The sequence below is a fragment of the Mus pahari genome, chromosome 10 (assembly GCF_900095145.1).
Source record: "Mus pahari chromosome 10, PAHARI_EIJ_v1.1, whole genome shotgun sequence".
NCBI classification, from domain to species: Eukaryota; Metazoa; Chordata; class Mammalia; order Rodentia; family Muridae; genus Mus; species Mus pahari.
The window spans coordinates 17,543,258-17,550,733 of NC_034599.1; the positions used below are offsets into that span (position 1 = coordinate 17,543,258).

General features: G+C 44.1%; 1 pseudogene; it reads left to right on the forward strand.

Annotated features, from left to right (window-relative positions):
* The first annotated feature begins 5,416 nt into the window (after positions 1-5,416).
* Positions 5,417-7,476, forward strand: part of LOC110327646 — a 4,393-nt pseudogene continuing 2,333 nt past the window's right edge.

Consider the following 7,476-nt stretch of genomic DNA (forward strand, 5'->3'; position numbering starts at 1 on the left):
CTTTGAACTCCCTATACAGCTGAGGATGACCCTGAATGTCTTTAAGACTTTTTTCCCCTCTTATTTAGGTGTGTTTGCACATGTATGCAGGTGTCCATAGAGGGGGTGGTGTTGGATACCTTGAAGCTAGAGTTATAGGCAGTTTGAGCCAGCTGAGCATGGTGCTGGGAGCTGAACTCCAGTCCCTGCAAGAGCAGCAATCACCCAGACTGCTGAGCTGCCTCTCCAGCCTCGCCTGGAAGTTCTGATCCTCCCACATCTACCCTAGACCTCTTGAGGGCTGGTGTTAAAGGTGCTAAATCTGGTCATGTGGGGCTGAAAATTGAACCCAGGACTTAATGTATGTTAGGAAAACACTCTACCATCTGAGCCTCAACCTCAGCCCCCATCTTGTTTTCTACAACTCTGGCATCCTGTGTCCTCATTGGACCACTGGTATTCCACTGGTACTACATACATCAGGCAGATCGAAACGTTTGCCAGGTCCTTAGGCACCATCGGCATAGAGAGATAGCCATACCAGAACTTTAGGAATGCCTGTTTCCACCTCATTTTCTTGCTGCTTTGCCTACCAGGTAAGAGTATGATCATGACTGGGTGAGGTGGCATGTGCCTTTAATCCCTGCATTTGGAACATAGAAACAGGCAGATCTTGGAGTTTGAGGCCAGCCTAGTCTACAGAGTAAGTTCCAGGACAGCCAGGACTACACAGAGAAACCATGTCTCAAATTTTTTTCTTTTTTTCTTTGCTATTTATACCTTAAAAGTACCATTTTCTTTGCGGGAGGGAGGTTCTCATGTAGCCCAGATTGGCTTCAAATTCCTGTGGAGTAAAGGTGACCTTGCACTTTAATTTTTGAAAGTTTTGGGGCAGGATAGAAAGACAGGAAGGGCTGAGCATGGTGGTGCACACCATTAGTCCCAGCACTCAGGAGGCAGAAGCAGGCAGAGTTTGAAATCAACCTGGTTTACAGAGCAAGTTCCAGGACAGCCAGGGCTACACAGAGGAAACTCTGTCCCAAAATAACACTCCCCACAAAAAGAAGGACAGAAGAATTAAGGAGGCAGGAGAAAGGGCCCATAAGTCCCCTGGGGCTGGGTTAAATCTTTCACTGTCAGGAATTTTGACACAGATGACCAAATACGCAGAGAACTTTTCTGAGAAGCATGTCAAACGAAAGTGCTGTAGGCTAATGAGTCACGCTCAAAACTAGAGGGACCTTTGAGTGTAACCTGGCCAGCATGTCCTTCTTGTGTAAGCCAATTCTGAACCATTTTTATAGTAAAAAACACTTTTTGGCCGGTGAAATGCATAAGTGGTTAATGTAACGCCCAGACCGTGGGGTTCCCACAGACCAGCAAGGACCAGGAGTCCAACTTTATGCAAAAGCAAAGAGTTGATTTCTCCACCCTTTCCAGCGCAGTGGATTGGTGTGGATGGTGCTGAGCTGGGGCAGCCTTGCCTTGTATACAGTTTAAGCAGGGCAAGGGGGCTTTCCAACTTGACAGTTACAGGATTGGGTGACATTTCCGAAAGCATAGCTTGCACAAAAAATTTTAGCTAGCATCATAAACTTTGCTATGGTTTTCGTGGTTAGCGAGTCATTTGCCCAGGAAGTGACACTGACTATTTCCTGTTACCAAGGGTAGAGTGACTGATGTTTAGGGGTGTCTTGGTTCCTGGAACAAGCTTTGTTTTTTCCATGTACTAAGTTCAAACTAAGGATGAGCTGGACATAAGATGGAGTCTGAATACAAAATAGAATTAATTAGCTGGGCGTGGTTGTGCACACCTTTAATCCCAGCACTCTGGAGGCAGAGACAGGCAGATTTCTGAGTTCGAGGCCAACCTGGTCTACAGAGTGAGTTCCCGGACAGTCAGGACTACACAGAGAAACCCTGTCTTGAAAAACCAAACCAACCAAACCAAACCAACCAAACAAACAAAAAACAAACAAACAAAGAATTAATTAGCTAGGCTGGGTCCTTCAGATAAAAGTGTTAGCCATCGCCTTTAATCCCAGCACTCGGGAGGCAGAGGCAGGTGGATTTCTGAGTTCGAGGCCAGCCTGGTCTACAGAGTGAGTTCCAGGACAGCCAGGGCTATACAGAGAAACCCTATCTCAAAAAACCAAAAAAAAAAAAAAAAAGTGTTAACCATGCAAGCCTGGTGACCTGAGTTCAATTCCTGGAACCCCTGTGAGGGTGGGAGAGAATGGAATTAGAGGTGTCCAGTGACCTCCACACATCTGTTGTGTCCACACACATTCACACGTCGTCATCATTGTCGCCGTCATCAAACCTCACACTGTGCTCTAGATTTCTTTCAATATTTTTCTGGCCCATTTTTCAGCATTTAAATAGCTTTTCACTTTTACATTTCTTATAAGAAATGTGTAAAAATGCACACCTTTGTGCATATGTGTGAGCTCACATATGCCATGTGTGCCCATATCAGAGGTAATATGGGAGTTGATTGTCTCCTTTCTCCATGTGGGTTCTGGGACTCTAATTCAGGTCACCAAGCTTTGTGGCAAATATCTTTTCTCTTCTTTTGTTTTGTTTTTAAAGACAGGCTTTCACTGTGTAGCCCTGGCTATCCTGGAACTCACTCTGTAGACAAGGCTGGCTTCAAATTCACGGAGCTCCAAGTGCCTCTGCCTTCTGAGGACGGGGATTAAAGGCGTGAGCCACTGTCTGTCCCCAAATATAAAAACGTCTGTGTGGGAACTGCTGATTGGAAGCCATACTGGAAAGGAACTCTGCCAGGACTCGCAGCTGGGACCTCCAAATGGTCATTACCAGGGGGCTTTCCTGTCCTCCTCCCTCGCCCTTCCTTTCCTTTTTCAATTTAAAAATTACATTCATTTATTTTGTATGTGTGTGTGTGTGCTTATGTGTGTACTTATGTGTATGTGTGGTGTTTGTGTGTGTGGTGTGTGTTTATGTGTTTGCCATGTGTGTATGTGGAAGTCAGAGGATAACTTACAAGGAGTTGATTTTTTCCTTTACCTGCTAAGCCATCTCACCTCTGACCCACTGGTTTCAGCTGGATGTTACATTCACCCAGTTTGATGATGTTTTCATGTCTGTCTGTCTGTCTGTCTGTCTGTCTGTCTGTCTTCTATCTATCTATCTATCTATCCATCCATCTATCCATCTATCCATGATGAACATGGTCCAAGGATGAAGTTGTGTGAGGAGAGTTGTGTGAAGTTCTGAATGTTTGTAGGAAAACTCCAAAAACCAGAGTCTTGTGACCTCAGTTTCTTCAAAATATGAAATTGTTCTTGAAATGTGTTTTTGTGCCCCTTCCAGGTGTAGTGATAGGAATGGGCTTACTTCAGATTATTCATTATGACTGGCTATTGTTATTTATTTATGTGCCTCTATGGAAAAACATGTTTTCACATGTGAGGCTTATCCTTGTGATTGTACACTTTACTCAGGTGACACTTCTTAACTCTCAGAGTATAAAATGTCTGATGCCCCGAATAAAGTTGGCTGAGGTGTGAGACCAAGCATACAAATATATGAGCCTAAGGGGGGTCGTTCTTACTCAAACCACCACACAGCCATAGTTAAAAAGCTAAAGGAAATATTAAAAAGCAGGAAACCAGAAATGGCATAGATCTTTTTATATTTCTGTACAAATTGAAAATAGATGCATTGTTGTATGGGGTTTGGAGGAAGAGCTAGGGAGGTCATGAAGGGACAGCTGGTGATTACAGAGTTTTGTTCTGAGTGGTGACAATTCTAAAATCCTGGCGATGGCTATACGTGTAAGTGAACTAACCGTACACACTAAGGGAACCCTGTCGAGTCATGTGCTACAGTCCAGCAAACAGCTCCCAAGAATTGTAACCCAAGTTCTTAGTGTAATACGACTTCTGTCCACCTACAGACATTATATATGTGCCTCCTACAGCTTTTAGTAGGAATTCATTAGCCTCAGAATCTTACCTCCTTATGCTTCCAAGTTTCCTAGGGGAAACTAAGGAATTATAGACCAGGTACTTCCTTTTGTTGCAGTTCTGAAAAACCTAAAAAGGCCAAAAATCACAAAGCATGATCTTTATTTGAGTTAGACAAAACTGACCGGTCAGGGACGACAGCACAGACTCTGGAGCTGTATCTTTGAACGTGCATCTTTGTAAGTATTTAAACAGATGACAAACTTTATTGTACTCAGACTGTTAGTGATTGATCAGGACCACAAAACAGATTTGGGAGCTGAACTCAGACCCTGAAGGGAAGTTGCATAGCATTTTTAAAGGAAGTAACCCCAAAGTACTTCGGGAGTAGAGTGGGCAGTAGTGTTGTCCAATCACACTTTGACACAAGGAATTGAGCAAGGGAGTAAGCGTTGGTGTCTGAGCTCATCCAGGTCACCGGGTTTCAGGATCCTTAACTCATGGCCTCGTTACTTAGGCCCCTCCTGGGCACCTGGTCCAGAACCCAGAATAATTAAGGAACAAAGGATTAGGCTGCAAAGCTGTGTGTAGTTATTAAGTCACGACAGGCAATACATTTACAACTGTGTGCCTTAGTTCAGATAACTGGCAACTCCCCTCTTTATGCTCTTTACAGGTTAACAGACAAACATGAACCACCTAAGGCAGGGTAGGGGTTGTTTCTGCTGCCTGGCAGCATGACCTCAGTTTTGACCCTGCTTGCAGGATGCAGGTCATTCCTGAGATGGCTGGACTCTGGCCACTGTCTCCTAACACTTCCAGAGCTGGGATAGAGCAAGTGCCTAATAATTGCAAGGTCCTGGGTTCTGTGCCTTGCACTCCAAAACCAAACCAAACCAAAACCAATGGAGGACACAGGATGAAAGGGTGGAACACATCCCCTGTCAGTGGAATGGGAGTGACTATGTGCTGTTCGATCCTCCTCCGGGACAAAAAAAAAAAAAAACCAACTCGACGCTCTTCCACATACGAGGTCACTTTTAAATGTCTGTGTTTATAAACAGTGGAGGTCCTGAAGATACCAGGGTATTATACGGCATCTGAGGATATCAGGTTCGGTTATTCAGGTGTAGCGTTAGCTTACCTGAAGTATTGGGCTGGAGTGTCTGCTATCCGTGTGACAGTAGAGGTTGGAACTCTGTGGACACTGTCCCCAGTGCATAAGGATTCTCTGTGTGCTGGGGGGTTGGGCTGTCAGGTTCTAATTGAGGAAACATGGCTCCTGAGTCAACTGCAATGCGTCAGGACCTTTGGACCTGAGCTGGGCGTTCTGCGGGGGGAGGGGCCATGCCAGCTGCCCAATCTGTGTCTCTCAAGAGGGGTGCGTGACACGCCAGGTGTGCGTGTGTGAGACACGTGACTGTGAACACTGTGCGTTCTCTCTGTCCTCCTGGAACTGTGCAGCATCCCTCGTCGTGCACAGATCCGTCCCGACATCCTCCATGGACTTCCAGACGCCTGATAAGCCAGAAATGGTGAGTTAGCAGCCGGAAACGGAGGCACCAACAGGTCTGGGCAAGCCAGTGCCAGCTCAGTGATGCAGCCTGCGACCTTTTGGAGCTTCTGGTCTACAGTGTGGACTTGCGCTGGTGCCACCTTTCTGGCCATTCAGGACCCAGACCGAGGCCCCTGAGGTGCAGTTCAGTCCGTGCTCGCTCGTCTACATACCTGCTTTTATACAATCTTTCGTTTGTTGATGTCTTGGGATTTTATACAATTATGAACCAATTCACCTTTCTTTATACACATCTGACAGAACTTAGTAAGAATGTCACCTTTCCTGTTAGAAGAATGAAGTTATGTTATGCCATACTTAATTAAATTTGTAGAGGAAACAAGATAGACATTTCTACACTCTTAGTCTTAATACATAACAGGCTAAAATCCACATGTACGAACTTTACAATGTTTCTAAGTACATATGTGCTTTAGAGATTAAGAAGGAAGGGTACATCTGAGTGTGTATGTGTGAGTGTGTGTGTACCATGGCTCACAAGTGGACATCAAAGAACAATTTGCAGGAACTGGTCTCCCCTTCCACCACGTGGGTTCTCTGGATTGAACTCAGATTGCTAGGCTTGACAGCAAGTGCCTAAGTGCTTGGCCATTTCTGAAGGAAAGGATTCTAAGTATATCACACTAGCTCTCTCATGAGTAGAGCTGTTCTAGAACAGAACTAGACATTTGTATAAAAAGATACTTTGAGTGACTCGAGCTCAAGTCTTACTGCCCTTCCCACTGTCTGAGGGGGTGTTTATGCTTTGCTGTTGCCCCTATCAAGGCTTCTTTTGTGGGTTTGTCTCTATGAGGCAATGTGAACATAGAGAGTAAGAATCATGGAATAAATATCTGTAGGTCAAAATCAAAGAAACTGCTGGTAACCGAGTGTAGGTACCCAGTGTTACCTGTGTCACACAATCCTCCTCTGTGTGTTCTGTGGGATGTTGTAGGAGTCACTGACCTTCGAGGATGTGGCTGTGTACTTCACCCAGGAGGAGTCGGCTCTGCTGGATCCCTCTCAGAAGCATCTCTATAGGGATATGATGTCAGAAACGGTTAGGAACCCGACTGCCGTAGGTAAGGACGACAGCATTCCTTACCATCATCACTTGAAGAAAATTGTGTCATGGCATTCAGTGACTCAGCAAATGGAAGAGAGTATTTTGGATGAATCAGCAGGGACTCACTCATTGGATCATGAAAACAGAATTGAGTAACTTTTGTGAGTCCAGTAATTTCTACTGTTTGCTCTGCTCTGCATTTTAGGAATACAGTGGAAAGGTCAGCGCATTGAAGATCAGTACAACATTCTTGGAAGAAACTTAAGGTAATTTGTATTCACTGGGCCAACTAGTTCCCACTAGTATGAAACAGAGTAAGGCATGAATATATTATACTTATTAAAAACATAGATCTCATGATTTATCATGATGTCTTTGAAGTTGGAGTCAACCTGTAAAACCTAATCTGTTTAAACTCTTTAGTATCTGGGAATATCTGTCTGTCTATCTAATCTATCTATCTATCTATCTATCTATCTAATCTACCTATCTAAATTGAAATTAAAAAAACCCCAAAACCCTAAACCCTACAAGTAAATAAGTCCTGCTTCAATTTACTTATCCTTCAATTATATTTTTAATTTTTAAGTATATGCTGTTTCAGTTTAGTGTTTCGATACCAGTTGCATTCAAACACTTTACAGAACAATTACCTAGTTAATGCCCAAGAAATCCCAAGAGCTTTCCTTTTGTCCTGACGGTGTACACATGTGTGGTTCCTACTAATGAATTTAAAATTTTAAAAAATGCAACACTAACCAAAAGTGAAGTGAGGAGGGAAGGGTTATTTAGCCTCCCACTTTGTAATGACTGTGGGAGTCCAGCAGATAACAATGTATCACTGTTGGAGTCCAGCAGATAACAATGTATCACTGTGGGAGTCCAGCAGATAACAATGTATCACTGTGGGAGTCCAGCAGATAACAATGTATCACTGTGGG